This window comes from Hyperolius riggenbachi, chromosome 12, assembly GCF_040937935.1.
Source record: "Hyperolius riggenbachi isolate aHypRig1 chromosome 12, aHypRig1.pri, whole genome shotgun sequence".
Lineage (NCBI taxonomy): Eukaryota > Metazoa > Chordata > Amphibia > Anura > Hyperoliidae > Hyperolius > Hyperolius riggenbachi.
Window position 1 is genome coordinate 166,192,123 of NC_090657.1, and position 23,921 is coordinate 166,216,043.

The 23,921-nt window shown below is 42.2% G+C and overlaps 1 long non-coding RNA gene across 1 annotated transcript in view; it reads right to left on the reverse strand.

Moving 5' to 3' along the window:
• LOC137541802 (uncharacterized) overlaps positions 1–23,921 on the reverse strand; it is a 1,009,411-nt gene that overhangs the window by 136,684 nt on the left and 848,806 nt on the right. Inside the window, exon 8 of the long non-coding RNA XR_011025275.1 lies at positions 1,916–2,039. This is a non-coding gene — a long non-coding RNA (uncharacterized lncRNA). The remainder of the gene's footprint in view (positions 1–1,915; positions 2,040–23,921) is intronic.

Sequence of the window (23,921 nt, forward strand, 5' to 3'; positions counted from 1 at the left end):
GATTTCCTTCCGCACATTTATTACATCTCTATACACCAAGCACATTATCCCGACACGCCGATCCCTGACGCTATCCCTCAATATTCCGTAACAAACTCTTCTGGAAGGTTCTGCAGCATGGAGAATTTATAGGCTGCCACATCATCCATCGGGTTTAACTTTTTTTTTTATGACTGTTTGTATGAAGCATTTAATTAATTAAACACTACAGCGAAATGTGAACAGTTTCTAATCTATCTCGGAAAAGGGAACATCTGCCAGGCTGAAACGCCCGCTCAGCCACACAACACTGTCGTTTGTCATTATGCGACATTAAATAAATATGTGCACATCATTCTGGCTTATCACGTCTACAACTTAGAGGGGAACCATTAGCGACTTTAATTTATTTGCATATGTGTTTTAATAATTGTCAGTGTCGCACATTTCAGGTTGGGAAGAGTAAACAAGATATGGAAAAATAAAACAAGTGCGCTCTCTCTAGATCTTCAGCCAGCATGCAAGCTGCTAATAAAGACTATATAGGTGGTATCATGCGCCATACATTTCTGCATACATTTGTTTCATCATAGACAGTAAAAGGATGTGCATGTGCAGAAGATAAGACATTGTTTATTAGATGGAGAGATGTATTACTACTGAGGCAGAGTCACCTGCAGGAGGGGTAGGGCAATGTGGCCCCAACCACTCCCTGATACAGAGTCTCTCTCCATAGCAGATGTGGCTGTGGCCACACTTGTTGTAGGTGGACAGAGTCAAAGATGGCTGCGTTGCTATTAGAGAGCATTATGGTGGCCACACTTGCTAGATGACCCAGAGCCACATGGTTCAAGGCCACAGGTGTAACCAAGAGGGGTGAGTAAGAAGATGGGAATGTTAGGAGGGAACACTAAAGTTTTGCTAGGGGGCACAATGATTTATAGATAAAGTGTTCTTACTTACATAGAGGGAAACCAGATATTCCAGAGGCTTCCCATGTCCTTTACGCCCCACTGTTGCTATGCTTGTCTGATTTATTATTGTGCACTCCTCTCCATGCCTGAATGACGCCTGCATTAACCATGCCTGTGCAGTAAGCTGAAGCCAATTGTTCGTTAGCAGTTATTGGCTGCACTCGTGAAGCCGCAGTACGGCTGTGCTCCTGCATAAAGAGGAGTGCGGCGGTGAACTCCCAGAGTATCCCAGGCACTGGGGGTGGTCTGCAGCAGGACGTGGGAAGCCTCCGGAGGATTTTTTTTTATTTTTAAGCACCTTGATTTCTCTTTAAGCCCCTTATTAGGTGTGTATAAATGTGTACCCACCAGCAGGAAATTCGATGGAGCCATTCTGCAGGCATTGCAGTGGTTAGCGATGTGTACTTAAAGTGTACCTGAGATGGACCTGAAGAAAAAATTATACATACCTGGGGCTTCCTCCAAACCCCTTCAGTCAGCACAGGCACAGAACTCTCTCGGCAATAGGAGCATGACGGAGCGCACACAGCCGGACTACGCCTGCGCCGACTGCCCCATCTGGCCAAATAACAGGCTGAATTGTGGAAGATCCAGGGAGCGGGGAAGAATGGCGTGGGACCGATAAGCCTGAAGAAGGCTGGAGGTAGCCCCAGGTATGTATAATTTTTTTATTTAGGTCCATCTCAAGTTACCTCTAACTGGGGATAAATAAGCAAAATGTTCAAGTTTGTTCTGTCATTGAGTGCTTAGCAAGATTTATAATATTACAGTGCAGTTTGTCATGTGGCCACATTAGGTGAGAAATTATACGTTACTGACATTATGGACAAGGGAGTGATTAGGGTGTGACTGGGAAGGTGATATTAGTAAACATCAGGGGCAAGCCTGACACTTCCTGTCTGAAAGTTTAACTTTAGTTAAAAAATTATGTGGATGCAGTATGAACAGACTTCTGTGCTTACCTTAGGTAGCTTTTCCTTTGGTCAGGCCAGTAGTGTAGCTTAGCAGCTCTGTGCCCCATGCGAGTTTTATGTCGGGGGCCCCTCAAGCGCTCTGTACATATCAATTGATATGGAGCACCTAAACCTGCCAAGGACAACCACAGTGTCAGAGACATGTAATCAGCGGAGGGGGACAATCTATTAAGTGTTACAACTAATCAAAGCACATATAGAGGTGACCATTGCCAGCATAGCCCTAATAAAGAGCTAAAAAAGCAGTTGAAGGAGGGCCATTGAAGGACCCCTTTGGTCCAGGGGCCCTTTTGCAGTCGCTACCTCTGCATCCCCTATTGTTACACCACTGGGTCGGGTATACGTTAAAGAAGTACAAAGTAGTGTAAATTCACCATTATAGCGAAAGAAGTGTAACAAATCCAATTATCTGAAACTACATTTTGGTTTCCTGGCTTTTTATGTATATATAAATCAGTTGAAATCACCTAGTTGCCCCTACTTAGGCACATATAGTTTTATTCCAATGTGTTCTTCTCTCTCCAAGAAGGGCAGGAATATTGGTTAGTAAAAAGACTCCCAAATTCCTTAATTTTGAGCTACATCATGGGTTGCCTGCCACTGCCCTATGGATGAATCCAATGATAGAACAGGTTCTCCAAGAGCCCGCCCATGCATTCAAACCCCTCCCCCAATTGTCCGTGCCACCCCCTCCACTGACTCCTACAGCTAGGTTATTGAGTGACAGACAGAAGTCTGCATGGCTTAGGGACTTGGATCAATGGCCACCTCAATGCAGCTGCACTAATTTTCTAATGAAATGTAATGGGAAATTGCATTTGTGTTAAAATATGTTTTTCTTTTGTTGTTTCAACATGTACAAAAAGTAACTTATTTCTTCGCAGCATAAATTCACACATCACATGCAAATTCCCACTGACTTTTATTTTCTGTGAAAAAGAAAAAAAAATGTGCATTAAAATTTGCGTATGAACACACCAAAAAAAACAAACAAAAAAAAAAACACATGCAATAAACTGTTCCATTTTTTAATGAAAAGTGTGAACCATGCCTTGAGGTACTTAGGATTCTGTTAATAAGTTTAAAGCTCTGGTTCCCCCTTTTGGATTTTTTATTTTTATTTTAATCAGACAATTTTCTCATTTGATGCAGCTATGCCATAGACATTCCCTTGGAAAAAGTCAGACATGTGACCCAGAGATCTCTTCAGATAATAATAAGCTGCCAGGAGAGTGGGCATTACTTCCCCAGCTAGTGAACAGCTCTATAGGGTCTAGCCATTCCTAAGACTCAGATACCGCAGTCACATGACATACTCAGAGGGTGGCAGTATTATTATTATATAAAGGATAGAGATCTGCTGCTTTCTGTGCTCCTTTTCTGCTTCCCAGGATGCCCTCTGCTCTCTGAATAATCATCCGAATTCCACAGGTCAGCTCTTTCTAGTGCTCTCCTTCCTCAGTGGCTGGAAAGGGCAATAGAGGCATCTTGATAAACGAGGCCCAGTACAGGGAAGCCAGTATTCAGCCTCCTCCGATACAGATATGATCTTTCACTTGAGAATGTTCATGCAGCACCATTTAGGCTTGGCAGTAGTAAGTGTAATTAGTGCGTAATTAAGAGATTCTAAGCTTTTGTTCATTGATAACAAATATCTGCCTCCCATTATCTTGTTCATCTGCGTCAGTGTATTGAGTGCTCTGCCTCTTCAGAATCATTCATAGTCATGATGAGTAGTGTGAATGGAACAGCGTGGAAGTCACTTCGCTAATGCTTCCTCTAATTGGGAGGTGGAGTGAACGCTGTATATTTTTGTCTCGATAAAGGTCATTTTTTATATACTTTACTCCTGAACTGCTGAAAGTCACTCAAGTTATGCCACAATTACTTCTCAAATAGAAACCACTCTTTTTCCACCTAGTGAAAATGTTTTTTGTAGTAGGTGAAATCGTGTGTAAGTAAAATACAGTATACACTCGATGGAAGCCCAGCATATTTATACCCCCGCCCCACAAAAAGCTTCAGAAGTTCGGGGGTCTGTGAACGATTAGTACTGTAAAAGATGAAGAAGAAGTTTGAAGAGATTTGATTGTTTTAACATTTCTATGCTTCTACGTTTCCAGTATGTTTTACAAGCACGGTATGCACCTTCTTCCTATCTTTCACCATTTTAATTAGCTTTTTCAGAAAGAGATATCAAGGGGAAAGGAACAGTTTATTTGGCTTCATTAAACACTTGGTGGGTTGTCCTGGCTTCCAGGACACCGTAAAAAGAAAAGGAGCCAATAGTGACTGGATAGTGTAATGGTTAAGAGCTCTGCCTCTGACACAGGTGACCTGGGTTCAAATCTCTGTTCTTTCTGTCAGTAACCCAGCACCTATTCAGTAGGGGCCTGAGCCCACTGACACTGTATCTGCTTCTGTCTGCTTTTCAGCATCTCTACTATTGATGTGTGACTGAAAAGCGGACACAACTGCATCAGTGGGCTCAGGCCCTAAGGAGTCCTTGGTTTCTAAGACTCCCTAACACTGCTACTGCCTATAGAGCACTGTAGAAATGTAATTTATTGGTTGCTATGAGCAACAACACACCTTCGGTTTGGCACCAGCAGCTTAGCTTATAGCTGCACCCAGTGATACGACATTCCCACAGCCGGCAGATGTCTCATCCAAAAAGTGGACTCCAAATGTCTCAAGCTTTAATGTATTTATTTAGCAAATAAAGTCATACAGATGTGTGCATCAGCAATCTTATCTTCGTTACCTCAGCAAAGCAATCCATCTTTAGTAAGTCATCTTAAGCATTGCATGCTCTTGATCTATTCATTGTGAATAGCTCAGACATTATCTTATAAACATCTATACTATGTTCCATTAGTACAGGCACTATGGCATATAAGCCTATGTACAGCACACGGTAGAAGAAGTTAGGAAGTGAAAAGAGGTAGTCAGGAAGTAGTAGTAACTAGAAGAGTAACTGGAAGTGGGCTCTGGAGCCCATGTCTGGCTATTTTATACTAGCCTCTAAAGAGTTAACTTTGACATCACCCGGCAGGGACGAACCAGTCATCCATTGCATCCCAAGCCTGCAATTGGCTGATAAGAGGATGCGATGGATGACACTGCCCGCGCCTGCTCAGATGGGAAAAGCCAAATACGGCTTTTACTCCCTTAATACCCCGTAAATGAGGTAATATGTCCCAAGACCATTGTTTAATGTACTATTAGAATGTATTCATAACACTTGCTCCTGTTTCGCTAACACTGTAGCCAACCCGTCTGGCATATGAGCTGGTATCGCTCCTATGGCCTTGTGGAAAATACACAAAATGTTCTACTGAAAATTGTGCTTCTAGAGATGCCTCCATTTCTCTCCAAGAGAACTTCTCGTTAAAGAGAAACTTTGCATAGAAAGCCTTCTTACTAAACCTCAGAACTGTAATTCCTCCAAAGTTATTTATGCTATTTAAAGAAATACACTGCATATCAAGTCTTTTTACTAAAACCAGTTATCTAAACTAACTGAGGGCCCGTAATTCAAGCATATCATCCTTAAATTCCAACAACCTGTCCTACCTGTCCTAATGGCTAGTTGGCTACAGCTCTGACGCTTTGAGTCCACCAGGAGAAAAGTGCAATGTAAATGTTGTGTATCTTGTCTAAATGCCACTTTACAAGATGGGGATTAGGGATGGGGTTAAGTGTTATGCTTAAGTTTTTTGGGTTTTGAGTATATGGCAACCACTTTCAATAAATATGAAAGATTCCTGCTTCCGCTCAAGTTGAGGGCTCTCCACATAATTAGGATCCTTGATATAGGGAGTGAGTATAGACATGCTGTCAAACTGGGTGAGAAACTAAAAAAATACAACCTTGGAGCTAAGGTATAAGTTATAACCAATATTGGGAGAGGTGGCCCAAACTATTCGTCTCTCGATTTATTGTCCTGGGATCCTCTTCCCAATAATTCTCATTAACTTAGAAGTAGTAGCTGCACACTCTGAAAGTTTTATCAAGCACAACAAGAGGAGATAAAATGGCTATGTAATGGCTATATAATGGGCTATGAGTAAGGACATTGCTGTCCAAAACATGTCAGCCATTTTATCTTGTCTTGTTCTTGTTTTATCTCGTCTTGTTGTTTAATAAAAGTTTTGGATGTCACCTGTTGGAATGTGTGGATACTACTTCTTGTTGATCTTCTGCTACAATTGGACTTTTGGCACCTCATGACAGGGTGAGTGAGTGCAGCGGTTTCTATCTCCTGTTCCGTTCAGTAATCACTTATCTGCCATTAAACACAAATCTTTCTGGACGTTACAGTGGTTTCATTTCCATGGACTCATTTCAGGATCACTTCAATGGGAACCATTGCGGTTTTGCAAACTTTACTACAATGCATCTCCACCCGGCTGAGTACTCTAACCCTGGAAAGCATGGAGCGCAATGGTCCGTAGCGTCACACAGGTTTTTTTATCCATGTCTCTCCTCCCTGATGTGTCGGCAATTTATCACCCCAGTTGAAAGAAATAAGCCCATATTACAGTTAATGTTCTCGGTGCGCGCCGTGCGCAGCACAGCGGTGATCTCCCGCCTCGTATCCTTGTTTTGCCTTTGACATGAAGGATGAAGGAATGATTGAGCGGAATCTTTGGCTCTTTAACCCAATGGCAAGGTGCAGGCAGCTGTTATTATTACCACTGTTCTGGGTGATTTAGCAGACAGCTCTAATGTTTCACTGTGACTGAAAGGAAAGTGGCACAAGCTGAACTGATGAGCGAATTGTTGAAGAAGAAAACAGCTACACAAAAAGAGGATGTCCTGCATTCTAGCCAGAACTGCTAAAGCGTAATCCGCCCTTTCGGCAATAACTCAAGTAGAAACCCACTGCAGTGTACATCAGCACAATCCCACCATTTGCTTGTAATGAACACACTTTGCCAATTGCAGCCTGTGCTTTTTGTTTAGATATTGTTTTTATGAAATGGCCATGCAGCAGGTTATCCAGTGATGAGGATAACCTGGTAATATACATAATACAGTAGAATCTTGTTAAAGTAAACCATGATTTAGTAAACCTCTGCATATAGTAAACTCAGTCCTAAGGTCCAAGCAAATGCATCTGTATAGATATACAATGTAAGACCAATTCTGATGTGATAAACTTCTGATAAAGTAAACTACTTTTCCTGGTCCCTTGGAGTTTACTATAAAGGGATACTACTGTAGTAATAATAATAATAAGAAGAAGAAGAAGGCAGGATATTAGACTATGGCTATGGTAAGATTAGATTGTGAGCTCCTCTGAGGACAGTCAGTGCCATGACTATGTAGTATGTAAAGTGCTGCAGAAGATGTCAGGGCTATATAAATACATAATAATAGTATGGTAGGATATTAGACTATGGCTATGGTAAGATTAGATTGTGAGCTCCTCTGAGGACAGTCAATGACATGACTATGTACTCTGTAAAGTGCTGCAGAAGATGTCAGGGCTATATAAATACATAATAATAGTATGGTAGGACATTACACTATGACTATGGCAGGATTAGATTATGAGATCCTCTGAGGACAGTCAGTGACATGACTATGTACTCTTTAAAGTGCTGCAGAGGATGTCAGTGCTATATAAATAAATAATAATAATAATAATAATATGGTAGGGCATTATAATAATAATAAGGTAGGGCATTAGACTATGACTATGGCAGGATTAGATTGTGAGATCCTCTGAGGACAGTCAGTGACATGACTATATACTCTGTAAAATGCTGCAGAAGATGTCAGTGCTATATAAATACATAATAATAATAATAATATGGTAGGGTATTAGTCTTAGGCTAAGGCTATGGTAGGATTAGATAGTGAGCTCCTCTGAGGACAGTCAGTGACATAACTATGTACTTTGTGAAGTGCTGCAGAAGATGTCAGTGCTATATAAATACATAATAATAATAATAATATGGTAGGACATTAGACAATGACTATGGTAGGATTAGATTGTGAGATCCTCTGAGGACAGTCAGTGACATGACTATATACTCTGTAAAATGCTGCAGAAGATGTCAGTGCTATATAAATACATAATAATAATAATATGGTAGGGTATTAGGCTTAGGCTAAGGCTATGGTAGGATTAGATAGTGAGCTCCTCTGAGGACAGTCAGTGACATAACTATGTACTTTGTGAAGTGCTGCAGAAGATGTCAGTGCTATATAAATACATAATAATAATAATAATAATAATAATAATATGGTAGGACATTAGACTATGGCTATGGTAGGATTAGATTGAGAGCTCCTCTGTGGACAGTCAGTGACATAACTATGTACACTGTGAAGTGCTGCAGAAGATGTTAGCACTTTATACATATACAATAATAATATCGTCAGTCTCTAGCATATCTAGTGCAATCAAGGCCGTTCCTAGGGTCCTTGGAGATTGGGGGCACCTCTAGGCACTAAGTGGGGGAGTATATATATATATATATATATATATATATATATATATATATATATATATATATATATATATATACACACCAAACCCCCACCACTTGCAATTGCTGGGCCTGGGTGCCACTTACTGTGTGAATGATGACTGTGCTCTTGGCTGCAGGCTGCCTGGTGGGTAGCCTCTGGCATCAGGCAGTGGCACTTTGCTTGCTTCCTTCCTTGTCCAGGACCAGTCACAGTGTTTACGAGGTGGCCTGTGGCATCTGGCAGTGGCAGGCCAGGGAGAGTGCCCAGGGTTTTACTGACTAACTAAGTCAGTCACTCTGGCAGGCAGTGGCACAGTCACTAGTCCAGATCTGGCTGAGAGAGGCACTGTGGGGGGTGCCGGTCGAGCGGTGGTGAGGCGGCGAGGCCTGAAGCAGTCTGTGGCTGGTGTGCCTGATGGTCTGGCGTTATAAAGGGTGCGGACAGTGCCGCCAATATGACGCCATGTGCTTGCCTGGTGGCCCGGGTCAGACGCCATGCAGGGGGCAGAGCTACTCGCGCTCCACGGCTCCAGCCCCCTGCCTTTCAATGCAACTCCACGCCCCCCTGCCAGGTGCTCCTCCACTTCTGATTGGAGCAGGGGGCGGCAGGGGGGCGTATCAAGGCAGCGGATATTGTCATTTTGGAAGTTGATGTCGGGAGCCAGAAATTTATGAGGCCGCCGTATCGAGCGAACGGTGGCCGCGTTTGCTGATAACTTGTGCCCATACATTCGGGGCACTTGTGTTGGGCACCCCATTTCATAGATCAGGGGCACCCTAAGGCCAGGTTCGTGGCACGGGCCACGAACGAATAGCGCTAGCGACGCCTCTGAGTGCAATGGACATCCTACTTTCAGGATGTTTCTGGTACTCCCATGGCCAATAGTGCCTCTGTAAATATGTCATTAGGATGCCCTGTTTTTTACTGACTAAAAGAGACAAGACATTTTTTTTCCTGACTGCAGGTGGCAACCCATTTCTGTTCTCCTCTTGTGTTGTTGGGATTAATATCCTACCATATTATGGTGTACTTAGATTGTGCAGTGTCAAGGAGTCAATAGCAAAAGACAACGCAGGTGCAATGGGAAATTAAACTTTCGGCGGTATAAAGATGTGCAGGGAAATTCAAAGAAAATTATTCTTACTGTCAAAGGCATTATCTTCCAGCCTCACTGATGCTGATAAAAAAGAACAATGAACTGATGAAGACAGGAATTATTTCATTCCTTCTCTCATGTTCTAGTGGATCCTAAATATTGATGAGTATTTAGCAGAAATCAAGGGGATCTAGAAATACCACCTTGCTCTATAAATATAAAGAATTATTCAAGAAGTGTTAGTCTCTTTCTATTAATTATGCAGCGCTATCAAATATCTCGTTAAATGTTTACAAAATAAGGACGATAAGGGTGATCAGAGGATTTACACGAGAGAAGCAAATGTTGTGTGTGTGGGGTCCGAGTGGAATTTTGTGGGATTATTTCATTGTAGCCAATATACATCGTGGAAAGACAGCTGTGCAACTCCAGCTCTGCTGTCAGATGTCACAAACAATGCTTATTTTCACTATGATTATTGGAAAGATGCTACATGTTTTATCCATGAGATATCTGAGTAGATGGAGATTCTCCATATCATGTGAATATGCCTGTAGATACGGATGCAATAGATGGGCCACTGTCAGGATCCTGAAGAGATGGAGACCATGGCGTTGAAGACAGGAACTAGAAAAAAAAGGGAGCAGGAGCCCTTATGGAAAAAACAGTGCCGCCATAGGCGCCTATTATAAAAGCAACAATTAGTGGCAAAGGAAGGTAACTTGGGTGCACAGAGCCTCCCGCACTGAAATTTACCTTCTTTTCCACAAATCGCAGCTTTTATAATGGCACTCTAGCTATGCAATGCCACAAAAAATGTACTGTCACTGCCACTAATCAAGTGCCAAAACGTACCTTCCTTGTTGCATATTGTAGCTTTGCGGGAGAGGGGGGTAGGTTTAGGTGCACCCTTGGGGGGGTTAAGGTTAGGCACCCGGAGGGTGTTTTCGTTTTAGGCACCACAACCCGGGGGGTCCTAGGGTTAGGCATTAGTAAAGGTGTGAGAGTAGGGTTAGGTTTAGCTGTAGTAAAATAGTAAAATAGTAAAATATTGGTAAACATTACAGATATTTTACTATGGAATCCAGCAGTAGAATATCGCTAATGGTAGTGATATTCTACTAGTGGCAATCTCCTGCAGCTTTTTATCCAAGCACTTTTTTTTCCATGTATGCATTGAACACATCCACCCTTCTGACTTATAAACTGGAGTCTCTGAGGTTGGAAGGACCTCCAGTAAACAAGGGACAGGATCACTTACAAGACCACCATCTTGACGACTAGGCACATGACCTGGTAGGTGAAGCAACAGCTAGAGGTGTCTGATGACAGACCAGGAATTTGAACAGATGCTGGTTCAGCAGTCTGGCAGAAAATTAGACATGCAAAGTCTGGCAACAAATCAGATCCTCAGACAAGTAAAGGTTCAGCAACAAGCCGGGTTCTCAGAAAAGCTAGGTTAGACAACAGAGCAGGAAATCGGACATAGCAGAGGTCGCCAACAGTTCAGGTAATCAATAGGTCCAACATCAGCATTGGGTAGGGTAACAGGCATACACTAGATCAAAGCATGGGAGCACACTGACAGAACTAACTGCAATACAACAGCACCTGAAGGTGGTTCTCTCAAGGTTAAAATATGCCATCTGGTGTGAATTGGGCACAAAACAACTGTGCGATTGGGATTAGATCCCCTTTGAATAGTCCTTGCATATTATATAACAGAAGGAAATATGCTACCCCAAGGGGAAGCTGAAGAACTTCGTAGGAACAGATTATTATTATTTAGTATTTATATAGCGCCGGCATCTTCCGCAGCACTGTACAGAGTATATTGTCTTGTCACTTAACTGTGCCTCAGAGGGGATCACAATCTAGTCCCTACCATAGTCATATATCTGCAGTATGTATGTATCGTGTAGTGTATGTATTGTAGTCTGGGGCCAATTTAGGTGGAAGCCAATTAAATTATATTTATGTTTTTGGAATGTGGGAGGAATCCAGAGTGCCTAGAGGAAACCTATGCAGACACGGGGAGAACATACAAACCTTGTGCAGATAGTGCCCTGGTTGGGATTGAAATCGGGGACCCAGTGCTGCAAGTGCAAATCACTATGCCACTGCCCTGCCCTGAGGTTTACTTCAATCCATGCCTACCTCCTCTATGTGGAGACATAGACAGGTGTGGTAGCAGAATCATCGTGGTAGCAGTGGTGGAAGCCACACTGTTGGTACCACCTGAGGAAAGGATCACAGTGAAGGCATATAATTGCTGGTGTCTGGTCCTGGAGAGGGAGCCTGGATTTAATTGATATAATATATAATATAATGTTGGTGCCCAGGCTGCAAACTGAATTTCTTAAGGCTGCAAACTGAATTCCTTTTCTTTATTGACCTGAGGGAGTGTCCAGAAACCAGAGAAACGCGATGTCTTTTTAAATTGTGCTTCAATAATCCTTACCTGATCTAAACCCTTGTTTTTCTGGGATGGTTCATCTGGAGAGGTAAGATACCTCATGTATTTATTTATGTTTTTATAACGTATTCTCTGAGAGATATTTATTTATTTTTTTAAACTCTTCTTCATGGTTTTAATTAAAGTAGTGGCTGATATCCACACTTTATGGCTGCTTTCACCGCTCCTTTCCCTTCTCTGTGTTTTTTTCTGTTCACCATTGCTGGTTTGAGGCTAGATGTTACCATGCAAGTGAGAGGTATTCAGCACAAGCTCTTCTCAGAAGCCTTGGCCCCCAGTCATGTCTTGCCATGCCATACAAACCTGCACTGTTTACCCTGTGCTGAAGCAGAGCAGATGGGCACACCATTCTGGAAACCCTCCATGCACTTTACAAGTGTGAATTTTACATCTCGCATTGAGAAAAGAGCATGGCGCATCTGTCTCTATTTACATGTAATTGTTTATCATCTCTTATCATTTCCATGTAAATCCACACTTCAAACCTCCTGCTATAAAAGCAGCCATTTTAGGAGAAAATCAATAATTTCCTGTAGCCTTGAGCTTGGAATGCAGGAACCCGGCTTGCAGTAATTATGTATTTATGTATATTAGCATTATCATATGCCTGACTGGTGCTTAGCCAGAATCCTTATTCCATTAGCAAGGACATTTGCTTCTATTATTGCATTGCATTAATTTCTTTGCTCGGGCCCTGGTTTACATAACATTATGGCTGTGATTTACTAGCTTCTGCAACTTCAAAACAAATATTTTTTTTTTGCTGGTGGATTACTTCTGAGAAGGATAAATATGAACAAGCTATTTATGCTAATCTTACATGCTCTGTTTAAAATGATGCTCAGATGTACAGCGTGATAACTCATCGTGTATCCGGCGTATTCGGTCAAATGCGCGACCTTAAAGCCGCAGCTCAGCCTCCCATTTTTCAAATGCATGTTGTGGTAAATTTTTATTCATTAGCAAAGCACAAGGTTTTTTGTTTTTTTTTATATTGTCCATCTGTAGTGATTCCAATGTATATTCAAAGCGCCTAGCTGGCTGGGTCCTGTAGTTTCTTATCCTACTGATAAAAAACATTATTGCAATTTTACTGGAGAGACCAGATCTTTAGTCACCGTTCAAACTCATTTCCCTCTGTGGCTATCACTCGCATAAGGCAGTCATGGAGGAGCTGCGAGATGTAATATTTGATGGAGCCATTCTGAAAGGATTCCAATAGGAAAAGTCAGATACATAGCCCAGAGATCGGTTTAGAAAGTATGCAGCTGCTAGGAGAGTGGGAGAAGATTTCCTAGCCAGAACTTCTCCACAGCATAACAATGTAAATTAATCTAATCTAGAATTGATGGATGATCACTGAAGGTATGTATCATGTATAGCATGTTTGGTGAAGCTATTGATCTATCTATCTATCTATCTATCTATCTATCTATCTATCTATCTATCTATCTATCTATCTATCTATCTGTCTGTCTGTCTGTCTGTCTGTCTGTCTATCTATCTATCTGTCTGTCTATCTATCTATCTGTCTGTCTGTCTGTCTATCTATCTATCTATCTATCTATCTATCTATCTATCTATCTATCTATACATCTAGTTATCCTCTATCTATCTATCAATCAATCTATCTAGGATTTCTAATCCTCGATAGCTATCTATCTATCTACCTACCTATCTCTCCAACATTTCCCTCTATCTATCTTAAACACAGTCAAGTAGTTTTTGAATTGAAAGTGACTAGGCAACACAATACTATACTAGGCAACACAATACTATGCCACCATTTCTATATTCACAGCAGTCATTAGGGTTTTCTGCAGTCAGACACCTGTGGAGGTATTAATAAATATGTCAGGATTTCTGGTTGATGATTTCTCAGCAGGACAGAGCAGGACTGAGTAAAAGTAAAAAAAAAAAAAACATCTTTCCATGATACAACAGTAAGTTCTGAATGCTGTGTACAATTTACTAAAGTATAATAAGTGTGTGGCAATGCTACCATTGCTCAAGCATTCTCACAATGTCCTAAACTCTTTAAAATGAATTGCAGTTTCCTTTATTTCATAGGCTGTATTATAATAGGAGCTGGCCATAGTGCTGAACACAGGCAGTATAATATGAGGAGCTGGCCATAGTGCTGAACACAGGCAGTATAATATGAGGAGCTGACCATGGTGCTGAACACAGGTGGTATAATATGAGGACCTGGCCATTGTGCTGAATACATGCAGCATAATATGAGGAGCTGGCCATAGTGCTGAACACAGGCAGTATAATATGAGGAGCTGGCCATAGTGCTGAATACATGCAACATAATATGAGGAGCTGATCATGGTGCTGAACACAGGCTGTATAATATAAGGAGTTGGCCATAGTGCTGAACACAGGCAGTATAATATGCGGAGCTGGCTATAGTGCTGAACACAGGCAGTATAATATGAGAAGCTGGCCATTGCGCCGAACACAGACAGTATAATATGAGGAGCTTGCCATTTTTCTGAACACAGGCAGTATAATATGAGAAGCTGGCCATAGTGCTGAACACAGGCAGTATAATATGAGGAGCTGGCCATAGTGCTGAACTCAGGCAGTATAATATGAGGAGCTGGCCATAGTGCTGAATACATGCAGCATAATATGAGGAGCTGACCATGGTACTGAACACAGGCTGTATAATATAAGGAGTTGGCCATAGTGCTGAACACAGGCAGTATAATATGAGGAGCTGGCCATAGTGCTGAACACAGGCAGTATAATATGAGAAGCTGGCCATTGTGCCGAACACAGGCAGTATAATATGAGGAGCTGGCCATAGTACTGAACAGAGGCAGTATAATATGAGAAGCTGGCCATTTTGCTGAACACAGGCAGTATAATATGAGAAGCTGGCCATTGTGCTGAACACAGGCAGTATAATATGAGATGCTGGCCATTGTGCTGACCACAGGCAGTATACCGGTAATATGAGGAGCTGACCATTGTGCTGAATACATGCAGCATAATATGAAGAGCTGGCCATAGTGCTGAACACAGGCTGTATAATATGAAGAGCTGGCCATAATGGTGGGAGCAAAAAATATGATCGGGAGTATTCAGGCATCAGTCAGGGTTGCTAAGGATCCAGCATGGCGGTTCTTTAGGCAATGTTGGGCTGCCGCTGTGAACACACTAGATACACACATGATTCTCGCCCAAGACGATCTTTATTGGCTGTCTCAGTCAAGTTTAATCTAGGGTGTGCACATAGCTTTTGAAACAGCGGAGGACTCCGAGTTTGTTACAAGCTTATGTAACACCAATTTGTATTTTTGCATGGCTAAAGAAAGGTTATTTCTGATTCAGATCCACATAACCACATGAACAAACTTGTATTACTTGCACTCTGTCTAGTGTGTCCCCTGCAACCCCCCCCCCCCATATCACATCACTTTAATAACCACCTGAACTGTATAGCTGCTGTAGATCTGATATTTGCTCCACACTATATATAAAAAGCCAGTGGGTGTCCAGATGTGGACTGACTGAGCCTATAATGGCTTTCTCTAAATCCTGGGTGTTTATAATTGCTTAGCATAAGTAATACCTGCAATTTACAAACATCTCTCTCCTAATTCACAGTGTGATATTAGGATTGCAGAAGCCTGGGAGACCTCCAGGTCTGATATTTTCAGCTCTTGATGAATTTCTGGACAAATACACATTCTGCGCACTGATAAATAGCCCAGGTCATAGCAACTCCCCCGTAAGCTAATGTCTCGGTGTGTGTATGTTTTGCATTAAAATGTTAATAATGCTCATATTAGGTCAAAAAAGAGCCAGAAGGTGGATTTAATAAAAAACACACAAGCTGTAATCCTTTCTAACAAGAAGATAGCACACTGGCAATTTTTCCCCCTTCGTAATAAATTCTTGCTGCGCTGCTATAGTAACTGTCTTAACTGCGATTAATGTAGAACACATTAGAAAACCATGTTATTATTATTCTAAATTAGGTTTTGCTTGAATTAATTTTTATGCTTGGCTGCGAGGATGTAAAGAGTTTGGAATTAATAATTTGAACAGTCTCGTCTTTTTTAAGATGAGATAGAGAGCACAAGGGCACCCCGCTGATCTATTTTTTGCATTGAAGACGTCGCTGCAGGCCTGACATATTGGTGCATCATTCGCTAAACCAACATCGTTCTGGTGCAACAGTAAATGAGAATCTTGGATTAAGTGTCTCGGTTTGCCTGCGAGTTTTGTGAGGGAAACAGCCAGGACTGGCACCAAACTATACCTAAACAACTCTCTTATAGTGCGGCCTTAAAAGTGGACCTCTGCTGCAAATTCCTAAGTGAAAAAGAGCCCATGGGACACTAATTATGACTGTTCCCCCTAATTTGTATTTATCCAATGCAGCAACAGCTGACTTCTTCATTAAGCAATAGGGAAGTACTGTGGCATTAGAAATGCAACACACTGTCTCTCTATAATGGGCTGGCCCAGTAGGCACAGATAAAAGCAGAGTATCTCTCTGTGATAGGCAGGCCCAGTGGGCACAGGTAAAAGCAGAGTACCTCTCTGTGATAGGCTGACCCAGTGGGCACATGTAAAAGCAGAGCACCTCTTTGGGATAGGCTTGCTCAGTGACACAGATAGAATTAGAGCACCTCTCTGTGATAGGTTGGCACAGTGGGCACATGTAAAAAGCAGAGTACCTCTCTGTGATAGGCTGGCCCAGTGGGCACATGTAAAAGCAGAGCACCTCTTTGGGATAGGCTTGCTCAGTGACACAGATAGAATTAGAGCACCTCTCTGTGATAGGTTGGCACAGTGGGCACATGTAAAAAGCAGAGTACCTCTCTGTGATAGGCTGGCCCAGTGGGCACAAGTTAAAGCAGAGTACCTCTCTGTGACAGGCTGGCCCAGTGGGCAAAGGTAAAAGCAGAGTATCTCTCTGTGATAGGCTGACCCAGTAGGCACAGGTAAAAGCAGATTACCTCCCTGTTATAGGCTGGCCCAGTAGGCACAGGTAAAAGCAGAGTACATCTCTGTGATAGGCTGGCCCAGTGGGCACATGTAAGATCAGAGGACGTCTCTGTGATAGGCTGGCCCAGTGAGCACAAATAAAAGCAGAGTACACCTCTGTGATAGGCTGGCCCAGTGGGCAGATGTAAGAGCAGAGGACCTCTCTGTGATAGACTGACCCAGTAGGCACAGGTAAAAACAAGCATCGACAAGGGGTTTTCTGGATGAGTATCTCTCTGTGATAGGCTGGCCCAGTAGGCACAGGTAAAAACAGAGTACCTCTCTGTGATAGGCTGGCCCAGTAGGCACATGTAAAAACAGAGTACCTCTCTGTGATAGGCTGGCCCAGTAGGCACATGTAAAAGCAGAGTATCTCTCTGTGATACACTGGCCCAGTGGGCACATGTAAAACCAGAGTACATCTCTGTGATAGGCTGGCCCCGTAGGCACAGGTAAAAAGAGAGTACATCTCTGTGATAGGCTGGCCCCGTAGGCACAGGTAAAAAGAGAGTACATCTCTGTGATAGGCTGGCCCAGTGGGCACATGTAAAATCAGAGGACCTCTCTGTGATAGGCTGGCCTAGTAGGCACAGGTAGCCAGCAGTCCAATGTTTACATGGCTTCCCATTTACCAGCACTCTAATGTTTAAATGGGTTCCCATTTACTAGCAGTCCAATGTTTACATGGGTTCCCATTAACCAGCAGTCTAATGTTTACATGCGTTCCCATTAACCAGCAGTCTAATGTTTACATAGGTTCCCATTAACCAGCAGTCTAATGTTTACATGCGTTCCCATTAACCAGCAGTCTAATGTTTACATAGGTTCCCATTAACCAGCAGTCTAATGTTTACATGCGTTCCCATTAACCAGCAGTCTAATGTTTACATGGGTTCCCATGAACCAACAGTCTAATGTTTACATGTGTTGCCATTAACCAGCAGTTTGTACAGGTACACCACGCACCGCTGTTCTGCAATCTGCTATCTGCATATGAGGGGTCTGACCATCTCTGTGGTAAATCTGAATGATTGCAGCCAGGAATGTGTCATTTAGTGACAGGAGCATTGCATGAACAGATCAGATCACTGTGATTGATGCTGGATTACATTGATGGATGGCTTTACTGATGAATACATCACTGGGTGCTCTGATGGATGCTGGATTTACTTCAGTGGACTTTAATAAACAAGGCAGTAAGTATGCACCTGTATTTCATTTCATTAAAGACATTTTTCATAGAGTCTGTGCTTGTTTACTATTAACTCTTTGTAGGAATATGTGAGGGCTTCCAATATATCTCTGTGCTCATTCATTTGAGAGGAATTATTATTATAGGGGCTTTGGGATTCCGCTACGAGCTCCACAGATGTGTTACTATTGTCTCACCTCCTCCTTGAAGGCACACAGAGGTGAAGGAGGTGGTTTCGGTGGTTGGCCTGAGCTGGGGGCTGCTATAGCATTGATGTTATAGCGTGCACCCTGCTCAAGGGTAATTTAGGGGTTCCAGAAATTGCTGAACCCCAAATGACTTCTCCCTTTGAGTTTTTACAACTCGGAGGGGGGAATAGTATTTTCTGCCAACCAAAATTTTAGCATCAACAGGGTGAGCTGAATGCCGAATGCCGAATGATGCACCCTACACCCCGGCAGTGTACTAATAATTATGCCACGTAGACGGTAAGGGGACCTTGTTCTAACACTAGAACGGTGGTACGCTTTTGGGTCTTATTGTTGCTGCCTCTTCTATGAAAAGTACTGCTCCCCAAAGCTAAAAAAAATGTGTGGCTTACTTTGGCATAAAGGAAACCTGTGAGAAAAAAGTGGCCCAAATGAGTACTCACCATTGAAGAGGGAATTCTCTGGATCTTCCAGCTTCCCCCATCCTATTCCACTGGCCAATTCCAATACTGTCCCATCCAGAAAAGCCCTTGCCGATGACTCGTACATGCGCAGTAGCATGGACCACTTGGGATTTGGCAGAAAAAGCCAAGCTCAGTCAGGTTCATAGTACTATACGTGCGCAAGCCACTGCACAGTTGTATGGACCCAATTGCACTTGGCTTTTTCTGTGCTTCGGAAAAGTCAGTGCTGGGATGGAGAGATGTGTAGGGAAAAGGGGAAGCCCCAGGATGATTCAGAGGTTTCCTCTATATTAAGCATTTGTAAACCTCACAGGTTTGCTTTAAAGGATACCCGAGGTGTGTCCTACCTCACCATGCACCTGCATTACTGTGAACCCATGCTATGCATTTGAGTGAACTCAACTGGCCTAATCTCCGTGCTCCATCCAGTGATTGACTAAGCATTACCTGGTACTCATACTGTGCAATCTTGGTTTTCTTGTATTCCTGTATTGTCTTATTGCTGTAGGTCACCCCTAAATATTGTCTGTAACCTAAACTAATGTCCAGCGCTTTATAACTACAATAAATAAATAAATAAAATGTGACACAATGAGATAGACATGTGTATGCCCAATGCCTAGCACACAAATACTAGGCTGTGTTCCTTTTTTCTTTCTTTCTCTGCCTGAAAGAGTTAAACATCAGGTATGTAATTGGCAGTTTCTATCTGAGTCAGGACTGGGTCAGACTACAGTGTGACCCTCACTGATAAGAAATTACAACTATAAACCACTTTCCTAGCAGAAAATGGCTTCTGAGAGCAGGAAAGAGATAAAAAGGTCAATAGTTCCTATATTTTAGCTCTGGCATACTTCAATGAATGTGTTATTGAGAAAAAAAACAATGAAACCGTAAAAGAGACTGTGGAATATCTTAAAAAATCATTTTTAGGAGAGGAAGATAAATAAAATTGTTTATTTCATTAGTTTATTTTCAGTGCAGGTGTCCTTAAAGGTGTGTGTGAGAGTGTGTTTGTTTTTTTACAGGTTCACCATTGGACTAACAGAAAAAAAATGGATTATAGATTGAAGCATGGGTATGGTAATGAACTACCACAACAATACTGATTATTTTTTATTAAAAAAAAATCACTTGGAGCATATTCCCACGACTCTATTTCCATAGCAGTTTGGTAACTAAGAGTTGTCACTGAAATGCTAACAATTGAGTGTTGATGCAAATTTTATACTCAGGGCCCGATTTACCATAACGCACTGAAGGCACGTGCCTTGAGGTGCCTGATAATAGGAAGACCACTCACTCTGCTCCTCCCTCCTTCCCTATGCAATTTAATACTGAGGGTACCTCTGGCTACCTGATACTAAGAGACAACTGCCATTCCCCCCCCCCCCCATTTCCCCCTGCCACTCTCCATGTCTCCCCCTGCTATCCCCCTATTTCTCCCCATTTTCCCCCAAGCGAAGTAAGGAGGACAGCTGGGCCAGCCAGCACACTTGTGTTACGGTTCAGCGGGTGTTTGTAGGTTCATGGAGGGCAAAGTCTAAAGTGTCAGGATATCTGTGCCTATAGGCTCCTGTGATGTAAATCCGGGCCTGGTTTTACTAATTTTATGTAAATGTATGCAGCTTGGAAATAGCATCAGAATTGTTAGTATCCCATTTGTCTTCCCTATTGGTCACAGCTTTCACATGCTCTGCTATAAACTCACAGAAGTGACCGAGGTCCCCAAACATGAATCTCAGTGCGTCTCAAGTCAGAATTCAATTTACATCAGGTTTTTAGGAGTAAATTCTGACTTTACAACTCTGTGTCAGAAAATAAATACAAAGTAGAGTTTTACTATTTTGGAATTCTGACATTCATATTTAGAATTTATGTGAACAAAAAACAATATACAGGATATCACCAAACCACTTAAATCGGCCGTCTCACCCTAAATGGTTAGAACATAGCTTAATATATGGGATAAGGGAGCACAAGGCCATCGGTTAAATATAATTCATTAACATTTTATTAATCATTACTGCGTACAAAATCATCACTAACATTTAAAAATACCCCCATTAAAACCACTATGGATAGCAAGAAAGGGCACCTGTGCCATATATATGTAGTAGGTAGTCCTGGAGTGCACTCCTTTTAAAGACAGCTCTGAGAAGTATATAAATTATCTTCGGGCCCACTCACAGATCCATAGTAACAGTGACAGCATGATTGAGTGCAGAAAGTATCTTCATCCTACAACCCGTGTGCATAGCACGCCTCTATATGTACGTATATATACGTGCGCATTACAGACACTGATTAGTGTCTAACCTCTCAATCTCCGTATATTTACAGCAAGCCGTCAGCTTTTTGATTCACTCACGTGACCCTATAGGGTGTACGGATGTCCGTAGGCAGCCGGCGTTTCACAATACCCGCTATGGTGATTGAAGTCGGGGGAAGCCGCTCGCCATCGCACGCTGTGAAGTGCTTCCGCGTTGTGTGGAGAGAGAGGAAGCGCACGGAGGCACGGGGAGGACCAGAGAACCACCCACTCGATCAGCGTCACCGGCTCACGTGACGCGTTTCATCCTGTTTGGATTTCCTCAGACGTGTAGCCTTGGCAACCAAGCCTTCCCTTTTATGCGCTGAAGGCAAAGAGGTTACGTTTAGCAATATGCTTATAAAAACAATGTTACTGATAGCGTTCCAGCATTAATAGGCCACAGGATCATGCAGTCAGTTAGTTTATGAGAGGAATGCCTTTATGTTCATATCCTTGTTCAGCCCGTGTGGGCAAAGACTTCCACACTCATAGATCCAATATGATTCTTTTCTGTACAGTTGTTTATCATAATCGCCTCTTCTTGGGCTGATATTTAATTTAAAGATGCCCATCACTTTTAGTCCTCTTGGGTCAGAGTTATGTACTGACTTGAAATGCAATGCTAGGGGATTTAATTTTCTTTTATCAATGGTTGTGCTTCTGATATTAGATACATGTTCCCCTATTCTTACGTTTAGGGGTCTGTAGGTTTTTCCAATGTAAATCAGATCGCATGGACACCTAATTTGATATATAACTTTCTCAGTGGAACAGTTGATGAAATCATTGACATAGAAAGATTTAGAGCGGTCATGGTTATAGAAGACATTCCCTTTGTTAACATATCTACACATATCACAGCCCCCACATTGGTACATTCCCTTCCGTATTTTTTCCTTTTTTTTACGTCTATCCCAATTAAATTCACTGCTTGTGAGTAGATCATTCAAATTGGTGCATCTGCGAGCGGCCATATGTGGGTAGTCACCCACAAATTTATGTATTATTGGGTCTCGCATCAAAAGATGCCAGTGGCGGCTCAAGATTTTTTTAACATCATTGAAATGTGCTCCATATGTGGTAACAATTCTTGTAATGGGCGGTGTAATTTTGTTGGCAGTGTCAGCCACCTTTGTATCCCTTTTACTTAATAAATCTCTTCTATTTTTAGCCAGCGCTCTATGGTAGGCGGTAATTAAGATTCTATTGGGGTATCCTCTTGCCAGTAGGCGAGCCCGCAATTCATCAGCCTCTCTTTTGAAGTCTTCAATTTTGTCACAATTCCTGCGTAATCGGAGGAACTGTCCTGTAGGGACTGCCCATTTTTGAGAGGGGAGGTGCGAGCTAGCCGCGGCTAAGAGGGTATTGCCCATCGTGGGTTTCCTAAAGGTTTTAGTGGTTAGGGCATTTCCTTCTTTAGTTATTAAAAGATCAAGGAAGGAGATTTGACATTGGCTAAAAGTATATGTCAGGTAGATATTCCTGTCATTATGATTCAAATCATTAACGAAAATTTTTAATTCTTCCTCAGAGCCTCTCCACAGCACAAAGACGTCATCCACATAGCGGATCCAGAGGGCGACGTGTTCCCTGTATCCGCGCATGCCCCTCACCACCTCCTGCTCCCAAAAACCCAGGTGGAGGCATGCGTAGGCAGGGGAACACGCCGCCCCCATGGTCACGCCCCTTTTCTGTCTATAGTTCAAGCCACCAAATTCAAAAAAGTTGTGTTCCAAAATCAGTTTCATTAGATCTGTCACGAATTCAGCCTGTGTCTCATGTCCCAGATAGTAGGCGTCCAAATAAAAACGAAAGGCCTCAAGGCCCTTGTCATTAGGTATGGAGGTAAAAAGAGACTCTACATCTAAGCCCACTAAGAGACAATCTTTTTCTGCATGTACATCCTGAAGTGCCGCTAGTACATCTCTAGTATCCATGACGAAAGAGGGAAGTTTTTCTACTATCTTTTTAACCTTAAGGTCTACATAACTTGATAATTTTTCCAAAGGGCCATTATTACCTGACACTATTGGGCGTCCTGGAGGGGACTCCAAATTTTTGTGCGTTTTTGGTAAAATATAGAAAGTTGGGATTGTATATTCATTCACCAAAAGGTGTTTTAATTCTCTTTCCAACAATATCCCGTCAAGAAAGGCCCATTGTAGTTTTGAATTTATCTTTTCCACCAAAGATGGGAAGGGATTATATTTTACTCTCTCATAAGTTGCAACATCACTCAGGAGTCTTCTTGCCTCCTTTTCGTAATTAGATCTGGTCATTATGACCACGTTCCCACCCTTATCACTGCGTTTAATTATGATATTAGGATTATCTTGAAGTTCTTTTAGGGCTATCCTCTCTGATTTTGATAGATTATCCCTGCCTTTATTTTTCCAATTAATTGTTTTTAAATCTTCCCCCACTAGGTCCATGAACATGGCAGTGTATTTACTACTGCTCAAAGGGGGCATATATGAAGATTTAGGGCGTAGATCCGTGTGTAGGGGTATCTCTGGTTGATCTATTTCGTCTAGAAGGGCCTCTAAATCCATATCATCAATATCTATGGGTGGTTTTACTTCTATTTCAGGGGTCTGTAATTTCCGCAGCTCAGGAGCGTACATGCGTCTAAGTAAGACTCTCCTCAAAAAAAGTTGTATATCTTTAAAAAATTCAAACTCATTGCCGTTTTGTTTGGGACAAAAATTCATGCCATATCTTAGGACATTCAGCTGATCAGGTGACAG